The sequence below is a fragment of the Tenrec ecaudatus genome, chromosome 12 (genome assembly GCF_050624435.1).
Source record: "Tenrec ecaudatus isolate mTenEca1 chromosome 12, mTenEca1.hap1, whole genome shotgun sequence".
Lineage (NCBI taxonomy): Eukaryota > Metazoa > Chordata > Mammalia > Afrosoricida > Tenrecidae > Tenrec > Tenrec ecaudatus.
The window spans coordinates 62,845,562-62,865,977 of record NC_134541.1 but is presented as its reverse complement, the minus strand read 5'-3'; the positions used below and the strand labels follow the sequence as shown (position 1 = coordinate 62,865,977).

General features: G+C 41.9%; 1 protein-coding gene across 1 annotated transcript in view; it reads left to right on the top strand.

Annotated features, from left to right (window-relative positions):
- The window catches only part of BARX2 (BARX homeobox 2), an 85,949-nt gene that overhangs the window by 209 nt on the left and 65,324 nt on the right, over positions 1 to 20,416 (top strand). The window lies entirely within an intron of this gene.

Genomic DNA, 20,416 nt, shown 5'->3' with positions numbered 1-20,416 from the left:
AGCGGGGCGCGGGAGTTTTCCAGCTGATGCTGGTCGCTGAACTGCCTCTGCCCGCCTAGGACAGGGTAAGGCGAAGGGGCCTGGGGGATTCTTCTCCGGTTCCCTGCAAGGGGACTCGACCGTCCTGTGGTGCGCACTGGGAGGGGGCCTGCTCCTGCCGCAAAGGACCAGGGAAGTTAGTGCACTTGAAACTGGTGAACACAGCGTGCCCCAGCAGTGGGCCGCTCCTGCATGCCTGAACAGCCTGCTCAGAGAACATTTCCTCCTTCCCGTCATCGCTGTGACTTTTCTATCAGAAAGTTCAGACCCTTGAGTTAGTTTCAACGCCTAAATCATAATTTTAGGAGGTTGTATTATTGCTTTCAACTTGAGCTTGGTGGCGTGTTTCTGATGTTGACTTGTTGACTTAACACGTCCAACCTCCTGTTATCTCCCCTGGGGATTTTACAGGTAGTTAGTCAGTCTTCTGAGGTTCTCACCATTCACCCAGGGTTCAAGGAAGGTGACAGAAAACCACCATACTTTGAAGCAGTTCTAAGGCCTGGTGCAACTCCCGTTTGTTTTAAACAATTGAGGAACAATGACAACAATAAAAGCATCTCTTATCTTTGCTTTCATCTCTTCACAAGAGCTAAGACCAATTGGACTTAATACAGAAAAATACCGGGAAAATTGGTAGTTCTGTGTAGACCATAAACTCAAAGGTGTTTCAGAAATTTTGAGCGTATTATACGAAAATGCACATTTCAGTGTCTTGGCATGAGGAGGAGTTAGACTGCAGAAACCTAAGCGTAAAGAATAAATAATAAACAAAGAAAGCCAAAGCTCAGCAAAGTTATTCACTGTGCTTTCAAGTAAAGCTAAAACCTTTGTACTTTCAAACCAAAAGAACCCTTGAGAGTGTCCGCTGCATGCATGGATGGTTTGCCTGATGTGCATTTGTGATTCAATTATTCTAATATTGAAAAAGTCAAGTGAAGAACCATCAGTTTTTGAAAGACATTTTGGGGAACATTTAGACCAAATGCGGCTAGTGCGCTGTGCCTGGATACATGTATTTTCTGGTGGTTCCATTGATAGTCCACATTGGACAATCAGGAAGTTGTTGTGTTTTTACAAGTTGCTCCTAAATATGTGTAACTAAGAAGTGAATATTATAATTACACCTTTCAAAATAAAATCGGTCCTTAAGGTGGAATTCGGCTTGCATACTGCATAGCAGAACTTGCAATATTGAGTTGAAAAATAAGAAATACATAAAACTAGAGACAAATAGGAAACAAGACGGAGATAATTGATAATGCTATTTTTAGGCTTGTGTGCACATTGGAAGTTGCCCGGTGGCCTGTGACTCCGTGCTGGGCTGCTAACCACGAACATGAAGGTCTGAACCCACTAGCCACTCTGAGGGGCGGGGTGGGGTGGGGGAGCTATGGTAGTCTTCTTTGGTAAAGATTCCCACCGAACCAAACTCACTGCCACGGAGTAGATTCAAAGAACTCAAGGAGAGTGTTCTTTCCAATCCCATATCTTAGTGCATCCTGCTAAGTCTTAGCAGCTAGGACATTGCACTGGGGGGAATTCCTGGGACAAAACAGCACTTCACCTAAGTACCTCGGTGCAGCTTGCTGCTGGCAGAACGTTCCTCGAGCGGGTTCCACGCATTGACTTGAAGGCAGCTTTGCCTGGCTTGCAGCAGTCAGAGTTGGATCATTGGGGAACCATGCCAGAACAAGAGTAATAAATAGCTGTCGAAAACAGGGATCCAGTCATCGGTTGAGGTTGAGTAAGTGCTCTGTTTTATTGAGCCGTGTGTGGGAAATAAGTCCAAGAGAACTGAAGTGATTCATGTATGGTTCTGTGAATGTTAAAAATGAACCGCACATGTGTCACGGGCTGTAGGTTTGTTTGCGTTTGTGCTTTCAAAAGTACATTCGTGGTTCATGGAAGAGGGTGGCGGCTGGCAATGGGTCCCTTGCCCTGTCATTCCGGTGCTTGTTGCTCTAGATGGCTCCTTTGAAAACATGCTGTGATTTTGCTCTAGTTGAGACTTTAAATACAGAGACCGGGATTTGCCAGTGGAATTAAACCCATAAAAACTGGCCACAATATTCCATACTTTCAGATCATAAGCCTTCAGTGGGTTTACAGTTACAGTTAAAGCCTTACATGTATTAGATCATGGGAAGCCCATTAGTGACTTCGCAGGGGCTTTGAAAATACTGCACGTTCAAAGTCATTTGCTTTTTAGCACTTGGGTTTAGAATATAAAAAGATTTGATCAAATGAATGTGATATTTAATAAAAAAGAAGCCCCAACAGCTATAAGCTGCCGACACCCATAATGTAACTGCAATTTTGTTTGCTGGCGAGAGATAAATATTTAGCACTCTTGGTGGAACTAATACGCAAAAAGATTAAATCAAGTGAAGGGCTAAACGGAATGATGGTCCTGAATTTCCCGTCCTTTGGATTGCCGATTTCAGGTGTAAGTGACTGTCGCAGGAGCGATCTCTGCCAGGAAAAAGCACGAACACTCCGATCGAAATGCTTTCGTGGAGTTCACGCAGCAAAACAAAGCTAAAAAGCCACGGTGCACATTCAGTACCTAAAGCTGGCATGGAAAGTCAGCCACGGCACTTAGAAATCCTCAGCATAATTAAGTAGTACAGGTTGTTTAGGTTTGGTAATCCAAATGTCAGTTTATGATATGAATCTCCTCAGGCAGAAGAGCATGCGTTCAAGTAAACCGAGAGATGGAAACGTTTTTCATCAGGCAGATAATCACCTGACAGTGATTTATTATTAGACACGTTAACCTTGATTTGAACAGGCCCCTTCTTCTGGCGAATGCAGGGATTTTAGGCTTAGAAAGGTTTCTGTAAGTTTCTCAGTAGAACTCTTAAATCACTCGGTAGGCGTTGAGAAAGAGAATCCTAGAATGAAACACTGCCCGGGCCTGGCCATCCGCACACTCGTTACGTTTGAGACCATGGGCGCAGCCGCCAGCCTTTCCTCTGAAGTCAAACCAAGGGAAGCTTCACCCTGCATTTAAAACAGAGTGCTAAGTCTAAGCCTCGGTAAAGACTTGTTATTCAGACTCCATAGGAAGGTGTGGGATATAGCCCACAGTTAAAATTCATTCAGTGTACAGCATGCTGGTCTTATTTTTAATCACAGTCACACTCTTTAGAAGGGAAATCGATTTTGCCATTTAGAAAGCAATAGCTCTCACAAACATTAGAAAGGTGGTTATTGAAATCAGAATATGTGGGGGCTTCAAAAAGTCCACGGGGGAACATTCATGATTGTTTACTTTCCTTTTGCCATTGTTTAGTTTGTCTTTGAAGCTTCCTCATATTACATAGCATCACAAATACAGGAGTATTTAACTTTAAGGTGCACTGTTTGATTTTTCTGGTTGTGATGAATGCTTCTTGGTGGATGAAGAAACCAGGTTTCTTAGGGCTGAATACATTACAGAGTAATTTTGGAAGGAGCTTCCTTTCAGTTTTATCTTTAGGAATTAGAGAAGTTTCTAAGTCTGAGAGGGGTTCAGAAAAACTGGTGAACTTGCTTCGCAAACAAGTACAGGACAATTTACCTCAGAGGCTTTCCAACATTGAAGATGCAGTTGTACAGCAGTCTGAAATTACCCCGTGTGTGCACACGCACGCTACTGCAGAGTGAGTGCAGCTATATTGGACGGTTTACATGCAATGCCCAGTACGGCACTGTTTTCGTTATTGCACTGAAACCTTAATAAAACGTTGCCCCTTCTCCAACAGGGGCCATTCTGTTCAAATTCTGGTGACACAAACGTTGAGTTATAGAACTCCTAGAGATCATCGACCAGCCTCCCCAAGCAGAATATTAATTTATTACGAGGCCCCAGGATCTCATCCCTGTCTAAATCAAGTTTCGGTCTACTCTATCGGCAGCCTTCCTCCTTGTTAGGACACTCAGAAATCAGGAAGGTGTTTCCAATGTAGTCTTACACCTGGTACAAAGCCCTGTGGGCACGCCCAGAGAACTGCCAAGTAGTCAATTAGAGGATGGTGTTGGTGTTGGGGGAGGGGTTGGTCTGGGGAAGGGTGTTTATCTTAGGAAGTGGCATAGAGAACGTTTTATTCTTTGGTGACCCAAGAGAAACAAGTTCTTAGCCTTGGGTGCATTTTTACCACAGTTTGTGTGGCATCCTGGTATAAAATGAAACGAGTTGCCGAAGATTGTAATGACTTCTTTGGGAGTTAACGAACTTGCTATGGGCTCAAGAGTTGGCTCCAGTGATTTTCCAAATAGAGCCTCTGAGTTTTCCAAACCTCACAGAATCTGAGAGGTTGAAACCCTGAGTCCTGAAATTTCATGGAAAAATGTAAGCTGAGGTCTGGGATCATGATCATTATTAACAAGCATTTGCATTTGTTAGGGGCAACTAGACTGTTATCAGCAGCTGTGCAGAACTGTTCCCATTCTGAGGCTAAGTACACCAAACGATACACAGTTTATAGAACTGAGCTGGATCAAGGAATATTTGGATTGAAGTTCTTTCAGGATCCTCACTTGATGGAACCTCATTAGTTCCTAGATGCATTTATCCCAGCGACACTCAGTAATTCCTGAGAAATCTAACTAGTGTGTTTAGTAGCATTTTCCCTCTACCTCTGATTTTTCCAGTAACAAATGGGAAAATGATTAGCAATTGAGCTCATGAGTTGAAAGGCCTCTCCAAATGTCTCCAATCCCATCATTTAATTCAACAATTATATTAAGCTAATATTTATATTTGCTTGGTGATGGCACAGTCATTGAATGTAACATTTTCATGTTTGCTCTAAAACTTGTTTAACGATTGAGGTGTTGAAAAAGTTCCCTAAACTATTTGTAGAACAACTGGCAAGCTCTTCCCTGTTGTGAGTATCGATGGTGGACAGTTTGGGATTGGCTAGGGGAACATTTTTGCTATTGTTGCTATTTAGGTCCCTGTAAGTCAATGGCTGGCTCATTGCAATACCGTGTGGTACAGTAGAACCGTCCCTTAGGGTTTTTTTGGGCTGTCGTCTTGACGGATGCAGCAGATTGGCAAGTCTTTCACTTTCCAGATCACGGTGTGGTGGGAAACACGTATCTTTAGGTTGGCAGCGGAGCACTTCCCCTCGGCCCCAACAGGACTCCCGGGGCGGGGGGGGGGGGGCGGTATGATCATTTAGTAGTTTTGGTTACCTTGTGAACTTTTCTCTTTGAACTCTCCCCAAAGGAGGGTATTATCAGCGAAGCCGCCTAGTAAGCCGCTGAGATTCATGTCGTAGGAAATTGTATGCTTATGGACTCTTTCGTGAGGCTGATTTTCTACAGATAAAAACGCTGATGTCCTTGTTTGTTGTGTGTCTGGACTGGAGACTGAACTTGTGATACAAGTGCAGACAGTATGAAAGTGTTAGTTTTACCTAATCTACTCCAGGCATCTGAATGAAACAACTGTGACGTTTGGATCTCACAGGAGTCTACATGAAAAATTGTAGGACGGCAAGCATTACGTCAGCTGTGAAGGGAGAGCAAGAGGGAGGAAAACCCCAGGAGCAGGGGAAAAGGAAAGGAGAGATAGTCTTTGTAACCGTAGAGGCTGCTCAGATTCGATTTTGTAGCACAGCGTCCTCAGAATGTCTGTACAGGCCAAATGAAACGAAATCAGATAAGGGCGGCTTCTGGAATTCTTTTGTCAATACATGGAGAGTAATCGGAAAATGATTTCACTTAGTACCGTTGCAGGCCCTGATGGGGAGAGGCCCCGCCTTTTCAGGCCTTGCCCAGCATTGACTGTCATTCTCTGTGGCTAACAGAATAAATGTTAAATCAGAAGTATTAAAGTCAAGCACAGGAAGGAACAGAGGTGTCGGCAGGCAGTGGAGATGTCCCGAGGCACGCTCATTGGTGAGGACTTTCGGAATGTGTAGGTGTTAGGGAGCCCGTTCTGCTATTTTTTTTGCCATTCCTTCTGCCCTGGAGAGGACCACAGCTGCATTGGCTGTTAACAGCCATAAAGTTGTTGGTTGACAATATCTGAAGCTGAATATTGTAAGAGAATGCCAAGGATTTGATGATATAGAAATCTGTTTCCGGGAATACTGCTTAACACTCTGGCATTTCGGAGTTGGTGCTTTTAGTGCACCACTAGATGCCACATGTTTCCAAATCTGGACATTCTGACAGAATGAAGGAGGCCTGGTGGTGCTGTGGGTCAGGCATTTGGCTGTAACTGCAAGATTGGTGGTTCAAACCCACCAGGCACTGTGCAAAAGACAGACGAGTCTGCTGCTCCCACAAAGATGTATAGTTCTGGGAGACTTGGGTAGGGTCACTGTGTGTTGGAATCGCCTCAAGAGCAGTGGATTTAGGCAACCAGAACCTGGTGCAGCCCTCAGGCACTTACAGAACCGCCAGCGTGACAAAGAGGAAAGAGAAGACTTGATGGTGTTTTTCAGAAAGCCTCTTCTTACATGGACAGACTCCCGGCCCTGTCTGCGAGATTACAGTTATTTTTCCTTCCACAGCACAGACAACAGGAAACACAGTAGAGTCTATCTCTTAAGGGGGTACAGATCAGAATTTTTTACAATTTTGGCAGTAGCCATCAGGTGATGTTCTTTTATATTAACAGAATAAAAACTTGGGTGTCCTGAGGAAGTTTAAAAACAAATTAAATGAGCCAGAAAATTTTTGCAAATCCTCAGGATTTAATGTATTTTTCTTGCTGCTTAATAACAGAAAAATAAATATCTTGTTACAATAAATGCTCTAAATAAAAACATCATTAAATTTCCATTATAATATCTAATTACTCATCATCACTAGGGCATTTTAGATGGCAATTTAACTTCTTGAAAGTGGAAACTTGGCACACATTTGAGGAAGAAAGCCACGTACCTAGATAGACATCAGAAGATGGTCTAATTATATTTGGGCAAGCGTCGAGGCTTATGTATGATTGCTCTACAGAAGATAGGAGTGGAGAGGGCATCTGTCTGGAGTCACTAGGAGAGTCTGTGGGTTTCATTAGTGCCCGTTGAAATTGGATCTGGAGGAAGGTAATTCTGAATAGCAGATGATGTCCTGGTCCATCTGAAAAGGAACTCTGCCAGTCAGACTACATGATAGGCCTGGAGGAGGACTATATATGCTTTCTGACTCCACTGGCAGGCAGGGTTACAAGGATGAGCAAACCTCCCTCCAGGAAAGGTCAAGATTCAAACGCATGGAAGCTAACCTGGCATCGCCCAGCACCAAGCTAAATCCGTTAAGAGTCCAAGCAGGAAGCTGAAATGACTCTTTTTTATTGCATCCTTTAAAACTGTGGCCTAGAACATATACTCATCTCACACAAAGCAATAAGGAAAAAGCAATTAGAAAATGAGCGAGGCTACACGCAGGTGGTTCATAACCATGGAAGTCTGTATGGCCACTAAGCATGAAAAGATGCTCAGCTGTACTGGTTATCAGAAAAATGGTAATCCGACGAGCTACGACTCATCCCTATCAGTAAGGCAGAAATGAAAGAATCGGCAATATTAATGGATGGGCATGGGCATCAGGCATCTCACACACTGGTGATAGGTGTATTATTTGTCACAATTCCTTTGGAGACTGGTTTGGCAATACCTGGGAAAACTGCGGATACATGTACATCCTGAACTGCATAGCGCCAGTTCTGTGTGTATGCCATAGAAACCATGGTATGGGTGCAAAGGAGACATGTGTAAGATTGGTATTCCTCTGTTGTTTATGGTAATAAACATTGAGAACTCTCGTGGAGCAGGAAACATAATAGCATGGTGTGTGTCATATTCATGTAACAAAACCTTATGCAATGATGAAAATGAAAAGACAGTCACCTTGTCGACTCTGGTGACGTTTCAGGGACACAATGCTGAGAAAGATACACACAGTCTGACCTCATTCATACGATGGCTGAAAATATTCAAACTGGTATAATTTATAGATTCATCAATATGTAATAAATGTTTTACAAGTGCATGGAAATGGTAAATACCCAATGCAGGCTAGTGGTGCCCTCTGCAGGTGAAAGAGAGTGGGGGATAAGGGAAGACTGCCTACAGGTCCTTATTTTCCTGTGCAGTGATTTATTTATTAAGGAAAAATAGGGTCTAAAATAAATATGGTTCAGTATTAAGACTGATCAAGGCTTGGTCGTGGGTGCACAGCTGTTCATTACAACATTCCATGCACTTTTCTGTATGCTTGAAATACTTCCTAACATAAACATTGAAAAGTGATAGTGCAAGAGACTTCACATGTCTGTGGAACTCCTAATCTGGTGGAACTTTTGCTGGCTTTCGTAAGAGCTTTTCTTTCCTGAAACAGAAGCTTTTAAATACAGAGTTTGTACACATTTTCACAATAGAGAAGGAAGAATGCTTTATAATTAGTCACATTTGTACAACTTACACTAACAACCTCTTTGGTTTCTGAATTGGTGTTTGGATCACACTTTAGCTTTCTTGGTTGGTTGGGCGATGGGACCTCTACTTGTCAAAGAGATAACTGCCATTCCCCTAATAATGCTTGAGGACATGACTTGGGCACAGAACTATGCTGGCCAGTAGGACTGTAAATGCTTTAAAGTGTTAAGAAGCAGAGCTGTCCCCAAGCGAGGGTATTTTCAGTCCCTTTCTATGTATGCCAACGCAGAACAAAGAATAAGGAGGACAGAATAAGAACGGGTACCTTCGAGTTCAGGTGGTGGTAACGAATGCTGACTGTACCACGCACTGCGAGAAAAATGGACAAACCTTCCCAGGAAGAAGTCCAGCCCGAATGAGCCTTAGAAGCAAGGGTGGCAAGACGTGTCTCGTGTCCTGAGACCACGTCCTCCGCAGAGACTAGATCCTGGAGAAGGACATCATCACACTTGTAAAGAAGAGCGTCTGTGAAAAAGAGCAAGACTCTAAGGAGATCAATCGACAGAGTCATTGCATGCGTGGACTCAAACATAGTAGGAACCGGACAAGGTCCGTTCTGTTGTACATAGGGTCTCTACCGCCCCAACAGGCTGGACAGCACCCAAAACAGTAGCACCAGATGGGTGAGGCCCTACTGATGAAGTGTTTTATTTTCTTTAAAAAAAACCATATCTATAGCAAGTCTTGCAAGCAAAGTTATTAGTTCCTACCCCCAGCACTACTCCCATTTCTTTTCAAAACAGTATTATTGGCATTTAATTCATATATCATACAGCTCAATAGTTAAATAATACCCATTTCCTAATGGTATTTTACATCACAATGAACTGCATTCAGTGAGTGCATCTTACTTTTAAAAGTATTTTCTGATATGGCAACTCATTATCCTTATCCTTTATATTGAAATTGTGGTATAAACATATTTAGGGACATCTCTGATTGAATACCAAAGAATATAAAAATGTTGGAATTAGATTCCTAATTGGGATGAGCAACGTTGATATTGGCATGTAAGCTGGGTTAGTTATTTTCATATTCTTTAGCCATGATTTGGTTGTGTGTATAGAACGAAGAATTGTTAGACGGGAATAGGCGTCAAGAGCTTATAAAAGCAATTCCCTCCCCTAGATCCTCTTTTCTACTTAATTACTGTATATACTCAAGTATAAGCCGAGTCTTCAGCACATTAAATTAAAAAAAATCATTTTATTGGGGGCTCATGCAATTATGACAATCCATCCATCCATTGTGTCAAGCACATGTGTACATTTGTTGCCATCATCATTCTCAAAACATTTGCCTTCAACGTGAGCCCTTAATATCTGCTGCTCATTTCCCCCCTCCCTACCCACTCCCCCTACCTCATGAACCCTTCATCATTCATAAAGTATTATTATTTTGTCATATATTAACACTATCCAACATCAGCACATTTTTAATGCAGTTAATGTGGTTAAAGTTAGGTGCCTCGGCTGATCTTTGGATCGACTTATACTCGAGTATATACGGTATCTACAATAGCAAAGAAACAAAAACCCTCTAAGGTAGTAGTTCTCAACCTTCCTAATGCCTTGACCCTTTAATACAGCTCCTCATGTTGTGGTGACCCTGCCCCCCCAACCATAAAATTATTTTCATTGCTACTTCCTGTCATTTTGCTACAGTTATGAATTGGGTGACCCCGTGAAAGGGTCATTCAACCCCCAAAGGTGTCGCAACCCACAGGTTGAGAACCGCTGTTCTAAGGCCCTCTTTCCTGGCACTGGTCTATGTCACTGGGTTGCCAAGTGCTCAGGACTGCGTCTTCACAGGCTTCAGGGACAGTGCTTCTGTGTTTTATCTTACCTACAGATTGCCGTGACGGGAGCCATGTTGACTGTGACTTTCATCCGAGTCTCTGCGAACCTCTTGTCTCCTCTATATAAAATGGAATTGCAGGGCTTGGTACTGTGATTAGGGGGAAACGTTCTCAAGAAGGATGTGTGACTGTCTTGGGAACTACTTAGGAAAAGACAAGCAAGAAGTTAGAGCATTTAAGGAAATTTATAGCAGATTTCGCCAAGGTGGGGTGAGAGAAAGTCTTAATAAGGCTCTAATCTAAGCACTGTTTGAGGGCAAAAACATTTATTGAAATAACTGGTGGTCATCCCAGAAGGTTTCTTTGTTGTTGAAGACACTGTTAATTTTATTATCCTCGTACGTCATTCATGGTAACTCAATATTGTTCTTAGCCTGTTAAGCATGCTTTCAGTTTGCAATTTAGAGCATGGCACAAAGACATCCTATTGGATGGTTGTTTGTTTTTCCCCTCTAACCTTTGGCAGGTAGAACAGATAGGTATGTAGAGGGCATGTATTTAATTTTTTTTAGGGAGCTGCAAAATAGAGACAGTAATAATAATAATAATATAAAAGTGGCATTCCTGTGTCAGGTACTGCTCGAGTTACTTACATACATAATCAGATTGGAGACCTCATGTGAAATGAGTGAGAGTCAGGAAAGCCCTAACATGAGTAAGTGGGAGAGCTGAGAGGGGAATGTAAGTCTACTTCCTTAAATACAAAGCTCCATGCTCACATAGTTGTATGGCGTTTTCTAGAGTAGAGCTCGAGGCTGCCCTTACTGTATTTGAATCAAGGTCCAGTGAGCGTGTGGTTCTGTGGGAATGGACTTGAACCTCTGAGCATCTCACCTACTGATCCGCAAGCCTGGTGGCACAGTGCCCATGCACGCGGCCCTTCACCGAGCGCTCAGCAGTTGACCCCTCAGCCGTGGGGAGAGAAGAGTACAGATGTACTGCTCAGAACTGCCTACTCTGTCCAATGGGGTTGCTGTGAGTCGGATTGAATTCTATGGAAATGGTATGTTGTTAGTCCTTTTAAATGTATGGTAGCCGAGTAGTCCCGTTCTCCCGGTGATGATCGGAGAGGCAGTGGGAAGGTGTCCCCTGGCTCCCGGCGCGGCTCTGCTGCAGTCTGCTGGGGGATTGCTAGCCATTACGTGTGGCAGTCACTAAGGATCCTTGGCACTGTGCTTCCACGAGCTCTGATTGCTTGTAGGTTTTCTAGAGGACTCAAAGGCGGACTTCCCATACTTCTAGTCATTCATTTTTACAATATGAACTAGAGTGAGAGAGAGACAAAATGCTTCACCACTAAATGCCTACCAGTGCCTCAAGAATGAACACTTGGAGTATCTTTCATGAGCCCTTTAAAAACTACCTTCTCAAGCACAGTGGGTAAAAAGGTCATTTGTTTGATGGCACTTCACAACAACAACAACAACAAAATCCAAGGATCAACATCAGGCTGGGCTTGAGGATTTTTTTTTCACTTTTTCTGTAGTGAGTCACAAAAGGAAAAATACTTAATGACCTCACTAATATGAAGTGAGCAAATACTCTTGAATATAGAAATCGAGGCATATGAATGATTGCAGGCAGGAGTTTACTTTAACAGTGGTAGAGCAGGCAAAAAGAGGCGTAGGGAAAGGCCGCACAATATGCAGAACATGGATGTCTTTGTGCTGTTGAATTGGTGAATTTTGTTGTGTATATTTGTATGAAGAATTTTTTAAAAGAAAGCCTTATCTGTGATGAAAACAAAAAGTCCTATCTGTGGACTACTAGTATAGGCAGTAAGATAAAGATATGGTTGATATAGTTTGTACCCTGTGACTAAAATATATGAATCCACGTCAGGGAGTGATTGTATAGAACCAGAGGATCCTGCTGTTCCCTGGGTTTTATTGTCTGTGTTACCTTAGGCTAGTCACTTAACTCTCCATTCCTTCATCTGTAAAACGAAGATCATAATAACTCCCTAACAGGGTTAGCTATGAAGATTAAATGAAATAATACAAGTAAAGCTCTTAGCATAATTACTGGCATGAAAATGCTCAGTAATTGATAGCTTCTATTAAAAATAATTATCGTATAACAATAATCTCATCTCGGCTGACTGAAACACAACCCTTTAGGGAAAGATCACTATTATTGAACTCAAGAAAAATTAAATACCCTTTAAAAACCACTTTGCTCTAGGACATTTTCCTGGCTTACGTAAGCACCAGTTGTCTTTTAAGGATTTTTTTCAACGTAGGTGGTCTGTGGGTTGTTTCAATTCAAGACTTTATGAAAGGTGTATTTCATTTCTCCCACCTTTCTGTTTTGTAATGGGAATTCAGAATTTTAAAATTCTTATGGGCGCAAGCAAGCCGCCACCACAGCAGCACAGAATGCGCTTTGTTACGTTGGTGTTTACAGGTGTTGTCAGGGTTAATGACCCCCAGGAAATGTTTCATCACGTGCTTCCAAGTATCGCAAGGACTGTTTTTGAAAAGTGGCACAATTTCCCATCAAGAAGTCTGGTCTCTTCTCCAAAGTGTAGAGTTAGGGATCACCTTTACTTCAGAAAAGAATAAAAGTTTTCTTAGGCTCTAATTTCAGAGTGCTGTGAAAAAAAATGATTCAATTGAGACATTCTTTACTAATTAGACGGTGTGGAAAAAGGTAGCAATTTGAGGGCTAATTATTTTTCTAGTGTTATTATTGGGTCTGTGATTTGGAGGGAGTTCTAAACAAAGCAGCTATTTATAGTTTAAAACTTTCTGGTGGGGCTGGCTCTTGAGTGGCATTGGTGAATAGCCACTTGTGCAGAAAGGGCTGCACAGCAAGGCATCCACATGGCCTTGTTTCCAGTACGTGGACAACACGCATTTATGAGTTCACAGTTCTGTCGGTCAGAAGTCTGGGCTTCTCTGCCTAATCTCCCGAAGTTACAATCAAAGGCTCACCCGGTTGCATGCTCATTTGGAGTTCAGAACCTTCTTCGTCCAAGCTGTGGCATAATTGGGTTCTGTCGGACTGGCTGCCAACCTGGGCCCATGCTTAGGTTCTAGAGGCCGTTAATCTACTTAATCACTGTATTGATTCCTCACGGGCTAGTTACTCTCATCATGAATCTGCGCAGTAGTTTGTATGCTGACTATTTAAATTGGTGTATTCTGACTGTGGTGTGAGAAAAATCCTCACTTTTCAGGTGTGCAGGGTGCCAGGCGGGCGATGCCTCTGTTCGATTCCTTAAAAGGACGATGACTCTGACCGACTCGTCAGTGAAGTCCTCCAGGGTCGGTGCGTGTGAGAAGCGGACCAAAGCAGGTGGGCTAAGACTTGAAGGTGTGGCATCCCAGCTGTTGTGCAGCGGTGTTATTAATGGAGAAGAGGTCTGGCTGGTCCCCTGTGGTCAGGAGACCTTCGGAGACTGAGCTTGCTGGAGATATGGGTCACTGGCTACTTGTTAGCTATGTTCTGTTAAACCTGTGGATTCAGACCAGCCAAGTGCATGCTTATGTTTCAGTCAGAGGATAAGAGGCAGGAACAGAGAATGTTGGCAAGTGGAGAATGAAGAGTCAGGGATTAAAAGGTCTTTCTACTGAAGCAGGGACTCTTAGATGCTTGCTCTGCATTTTATTTTTTTTTCCAAGGAGAAAAACAAATACAAAGATGGGATGGGAACGTCTCAATTTGGAAATTGCTCTCGGAGTACGTGCTTATTGTGAAGGGTGTTCCTCAGCGCTGACAGCAGCCAACGGCTTTGATTGAGCAATGGCCTGCTTAACCACACATGTAGCCCAATTGCCATTACAGATTGACGATGCATTAAAGGTTTCATCACCCGGTGTCACAAAGATCATCATTGTTACATTATCATACAGTAAGGGTGATCATAGAGTGCCTGCAGAAACTTCTGTGTATTTGATGTAGGTAGGCCATGTGGGTTAAGTGGAGGGACTGCTAGACAACTTGTCTTCGTGGCCCACTACAGCCTCATTCTGTGACCTCTTAATTTTTTAACTTCAATTTCGGGTAAAAGAGGCCTACTTCTTGAATGTTTGGGGGAGAAGCGACTAGTTACGGAATATACCTTTAATACTTTGGAAAGGTCAGAATACGGAGAATCAGAAAAGACAAGGAGAGGGAAACTCTGCAATATCAAGGCCATTTTGTCTCTTGGTGGTTACATGCTGGGAGCTAGCCACAAGGTCAGCAGTTTGAAACCCCCAGCTCTTCCCAGAGAGACAGATGAGGCTATCTACTCCTGTAAGAGTCACTGTCTCAAAAACCCGCTGGACAGCTCTCCCCTGCCCTACAGGGCCGCCAAGAGCCAGAAATGAACCTGATGACGATGCAAAAAAAAAAGCTTTTGTCAACAGCAGTATGCCAAGGAACTTCCAACTATGGCCAGCGGCCAAATTTCAGCTTAAAGTCTATTTTACAACTTCTTCGACTGAAGAGTACTATTTACCTTTTTAGATGGCCGAAGAGAAAGCAAAGACGTTTTCACTAATATCTATATTTCATATAATTTCATGTGTCATAATATTTTGTGACACATGAAATTATATGAAATATAGATATTAGTGCCCATAGATTACTCCAGGTTTTACTGGAGCACAGTCACGCTTGTTCTGTACCATTATGGTCGCTGATTGCTTTCATGGTAGACCAGCAACCTCGAGTCATTGTGCCAGGGTTTGGAAAGCCCACAGAGATTATATATGTATGCTTTGGCCCTTAATAGGAAAAGTTGGCTGGCCCTTGAACTAGACTATTGGAAACAAGTTTCCTCAAGTGTGAACTAAGGTTGCCGAACTGCAGCATATGATGTCACTGTGAGCCACAAAAATACCTTCTTGTATCCATCACAGCCCAGGTTTTGTGGTCATCCTCCGACAAGTGTGAAAGAGCTGAAAGTGAGGTGAATGGGGAATAGTGTAAGGGTCCACTGCAGTTGAAGTTAGGCTTCTGACCCTCAGGATACATTTCCAAACCTTTTCAGAAATAACACAGGAATTTTCTATACTAGGAGAGGGGTACATATAATTACAACAAAATGACCGTCCAAGGGCTTCAGAATTTTTGGAACCATCCATGTGCTGCTCTGACTCACTCATTTTTTCCAGGGGAAATCTGAAGATGAGAATTGATAGAGTTGGGAACATTGAAATCAGTGACAGGTTTCAGTTTGAAGTTTGGGTGACAGTTTGTCTGATGCCTCTTATTTGGCTTCAGTTCATTGCCCATCCCTAGAAGCAATATTAATAATAACAAAAACGATTCAATCATATTACCACAGCCCTACCTGAAAGGGCTTACATAGGTGGATAAAGTACTTAATTATGATCTTACATTTTGCTGTGGAAGTGCACATTTTGGGGCACCTGTCAGAATGCTCAACCATCCCAGGGTCTTGGAGCTATGTGATCTTTCCAGAAGGAGGAAGAATGATTCTCTAGATGCCTCAATAACTCCTTCATTAGCATTTAAGTACTAGGGTGGGAGTGAAGCTTTGAGTCTCCAAGACAGCTTTAGAGCTAATAAGAAATCGGAGATGCGAAATTAACCTGATAGGAAGACAACTTCCTATCCATGTGGGGCTTACCCAGTTACTCAAATGAATGTGAGAATCCTTTTGTCCAAAATGGAGTTGGACAGGGATGTGTACAAATGGCAGGTTGATAATTTCGGAGGAAGAAATGATTGATGATGCTAGATGAAATTGTTCTTTAAAGAGAAGTATGCATGGTTCACGCTACATAGTACTTTGTGACGACAAATCAGAGATGAAATTCCCTTGATGACAGTAATAATTGCTTGGTATTTTATGAACATGCATAAGAGCAGTCACTGACCTAAGTGCCTCATGGGAATGGGGTTATTTAGTATCCGCAACAACAAGTCAGAATGTACTTACACTCTTCTCCTTTGTAGATGAGGAACCGCGCAGAGTAGCAGAGAAAGAACCCTTCTTGGGAAGGATGGTGTAGAAGAGGAGGGGAAAGGGAACATTCTGACGCATACAGGGTTAATGAATTGTATCAGTGTCAACATAAAAGAGCAACACACCATACTAGACACACAGGGCCCAGGGCAGAAGAGGAAGCCCAAGTGTGCTGCGTTTCGGGGACTCGCTTGCCTAGTTGGAGCAGGAACTCCAGGAAGAATCCTTTTTCCAAAGTGTGGTGCCGGGTACAGAGTGGATGCTCAGCACTCTCTCAAAGTTGCCTTCTGCTTTTTGAGAATTGCTCATTTGATTTTCCTTAGCTAGTTCTTTATTTCCTGGCTACAAAACTACCCCTAGAATGATTAGAATGCCTTCTCCCCTGCCCCCACTGCCCCAAGGAGCACTGAGGTTCTTCCATAGCTGAAGTCCTTGGCAAAGAATTCGTTTGTGTCCAAATTGTGAAGTGAGTTAATGACAGAGAAACCGTGTGGTATTTTATCAATTATGCTTCACTGTCTCAGTTCCTATTCTAGGATGGATTTGGTTTTAAATAGGATTTATTTTATGTGAATAATATTTAAATAAAATATTGAGTAGGTAAATAGATTTATAAAATACGTGTAGGACAGTTAAAAAGAGCAACCTTTTAGCCACCATCCAGTTTAAGAAGACATTTCTTCTGAGGGTGGGAATGTGTACCTCCCGGCTCTGGTCCCTGCTGAACATTAGAGACAACCAGGGTCTCTGTTCTCTGCTTGTACCTTGCTTTTCTCTCCAGTATTATCATATATCTCTAAGCTATTCAGCCTGATCCATTTGCAACTTCATTAAATATTATCTGATAAATATCCATTGTGGCTTTTTTTTTATATATAGCTTTGCATTCCCAGAGTCATATGTATTTTAGTTGCAGTTCACTCATTTTTATTTTTGGATAGCTTCCAGGAAGCAGTCTTGGTGGTGAAATGGGTTACATACGGAGCTGGTAATGTCCAGGTTGGCAGTTCAAATTCACCAGCCCGCTCCATGGGAGGAAAATGAGGCGGTCTGCTTTTGTGAAGATTTATACCCTTGGGAAACCTAGGGAGCAATTCTGTTCTGTCCTGAAGGCTTGCCGTGACTTGGCATGGGCCCTCCAGCTGGGAGTTTGCTTTGGTAGTATCCAGTGTAGAAGTAGACCATGATATCTTTTCCCATTTTTCAGTGGACAAATTTTTGCTAATGGGTTATTTCCAGTGATTGTTATTAGAGATATTATTACTTTGAATTTTTTGTTCCATTGTTTTGAAACCAACAATCCAGAGCATGCCATTTACACAGTAGTGAGACCTGTGAGAGCTAGAATTGGATGGGACTGCCTATTTTTTGGAGTGTTGTGAGTTTTTCTTGACTTTGAAAGGATGCAGTCTTACCACTTTCCTTCTCCTCCCCCTCCTGGATTGCACACATTGTCTTTATTTTTTTAATTAAAAGATCATTTTGTTGGTGGCTCTTACAGCTCTTATCACAATCCATCCATTGTGTCAAGCATGTTTGTATATATGTTTCCATCATTATTTTCTAAACATTTACTTTTTAAAATCATTGTATTAGGGCCTTGTAAAGCTTTTTAAAATATATAAATCATTTTATTGGGTGCTCATACAACTCATATCACAATCCATACATACATCCATTATGTAAAGCACATTTGTACATATGTTGCCATTATCATTTTCAAAGCATTTACTTTCTATTGAGCTCTTGGTGCTAGCTCCTCCCCCCCGGCGACCCCCTTGATAAGTTATAAATTATTATTTTTATATTTTACGACAGCCACTGTCTCCCTTCCCCCATGGTTTGGTTACACACGTTGTCTTTTGAGATCATTAAAATGTGCACAGTCCGGTCATGTGATCCAGCCTTTCCCTAGAAGCGAGAGCACTTCTCTTAGAGTTGGGGTGGGGACAAGATAGACTGACCACTGGCCATTTTTATAGATCCTCCACTTTCTCAACGCGCTCTCTCTCTCTCTTAAAAATCATTTTATTGGGGCTTGTACAACTCTTATCACCAGCCAGACATCCCTCCATTGTGTCAAGGACACTTGTACATTCATTGCCCTCATTATTGGAAAATTTTCTTTTCTGAAAGGTTTCCACTTTATATAGGTTCCAACTTTAGAAGACTTGACTGCATTTCCGAGAAAAGGATAGTTTTAAAGTTTAATTAAAACTTTGATATCTAATCTGTGGATTATCAAGGGCTCATGAGAGAGGGGGGAGCAGAGAGGGAGGGGAGAAAAAAAAGAGGACCTGATGCAAAGGGCTTAAGTGGAGAGCAAATGCTTTGAGAATGATTAGGGCAAAGAATGTAGGGATGTGCTTTATACAATTGATGTATGTATATGTGTGGATTGTGATAAGAGTTGTATGAGCCCCTAATAAAATGTAAAAAAAAAAAAGAAAATGATTAGGGCAAAGAATGTACGGATGTGCTTTATACAATTGATGTATGTATATGTGTGGATTGTGATAAGAGTTGTATGAGCCCCTAATAAAATGTAAAAAAAAGAAAAGAAAATGATTAGGGCAAAGAATGTACAGATGTGCTTTATACAATTGATGTATGTATATGCATGGATTATGATAAGAGTTGTATGAGCCCCTAATAAAATGTTTAAAAAAACCCAAAACAAAACAAAAAAACTTTGATATCTAAAATTTTTTATATATATCTCTTGCACAGATAGAATTTTTACTTTGGGACACCTACAATATATTAACTCTCTTTCCCTCACCCCATGGAGTCAATGCTGCCTCATGGCAACCCTCTGTGGGTTTCTAAGAGACCGCAACTATTTATGTGAGTGGAAAGCCCAGTGCAGTCTTTCTCCCAGGAAGCTGCTGGAAGTTCTGAACTTCTGACCTTCTGGATCACAGCCCAACACATAACCTTTATACTACCAGGGTTCCTACCACTGTATACTAAGGGAGGGCGTATTTCTGGTTGCCATTCTGGGTTTCCCCAGAATTGGGCGGTGATTTCAGTTTATTTCCTAAAACTAATTGAAGTGAGTTGTGTAAAAGAGAAAACAACAACAATAAAACTAATTGAAGTTATTGTTGAAATAATCACTGGAAATCAAGTCTCAATTTAATAGTAAAGGTTTTACGGGTAGTTGAAGAAAGCAGACATGTTTTAAAGTAATAAGCAACTTTAATTAGAATGTGCAGTGTTTTCTTTTCTAAATTAAACATTAAATAAGCTTTTTCATTGAGAGCAACAAAGAACAAGTACTGTGTGGCACACAGGGACTTCAAAAGTCTGTGGAAAGATTCCTGTACCCTTTCATTCCATTTTTCACACACGTTTTTGAAGACCTTTTGTATAGCTAAGTTGGTTGATCTTTGCCCACCCTTGTTTATTTGTAACGTAGAAAACAAATTTTTAGTTTTAAACTTGCGAAGATGGATCTTAACATTCTTTTAAAAAAATCTATAGAGTTGTGCAAAGGTCTAGAGGTTTCTCTGAGAATCTGTAGCCCACCCTGCTTTTTTTCTGGGGGTGCAGGCTGGGGGGACTGGAGAGGAAATTAGAGCCCTGAATAATTAAATTGCTTAACGAGAATCACACAGAGATATCATATGCTTGTAAAAGTACAGCTTCTTTAAATTAGTTACATGGACCTATAAGCTCACTTCTAAGTGGAAAAATCACAAGCTTATTGCCACAATAATCTTTTTCTTTTCTCAGTACATCTTGATTGTGACAATAAGATCCTTAATAAATTCAGTAGCAACAGTTCAAGGTTTGATTTTAAGAATGCTTTCTCCACCCTGTTGGCTGTGCTGCGCCTCGAGAGTTTTTCTTTCGTTAGTTCCCATAGCCTGGTTACTGACATTGCCAACCTTTCTATTGTTTTACGACTCAGCTGCTGCCAGTGGTGTGTGAAGTCAAGCACTAAGCTCCTAGGATCCTGCTATAGTGTCAACAAATAATGGCAAGGCCATCTCTTCAAAGCTTGTCCACAAATTGGCCTGTGGTTTTCCTTCTTAAAGACATGGCAGCTTTGTAAGGGCATCATACTGAGGTCTTTCGGATCAGACTGGGTGAGTGAGCAACGGGCTCTGTGCATTTAAGTTTGGGGGTGAGGCTTTTCATGATCTTGGAATC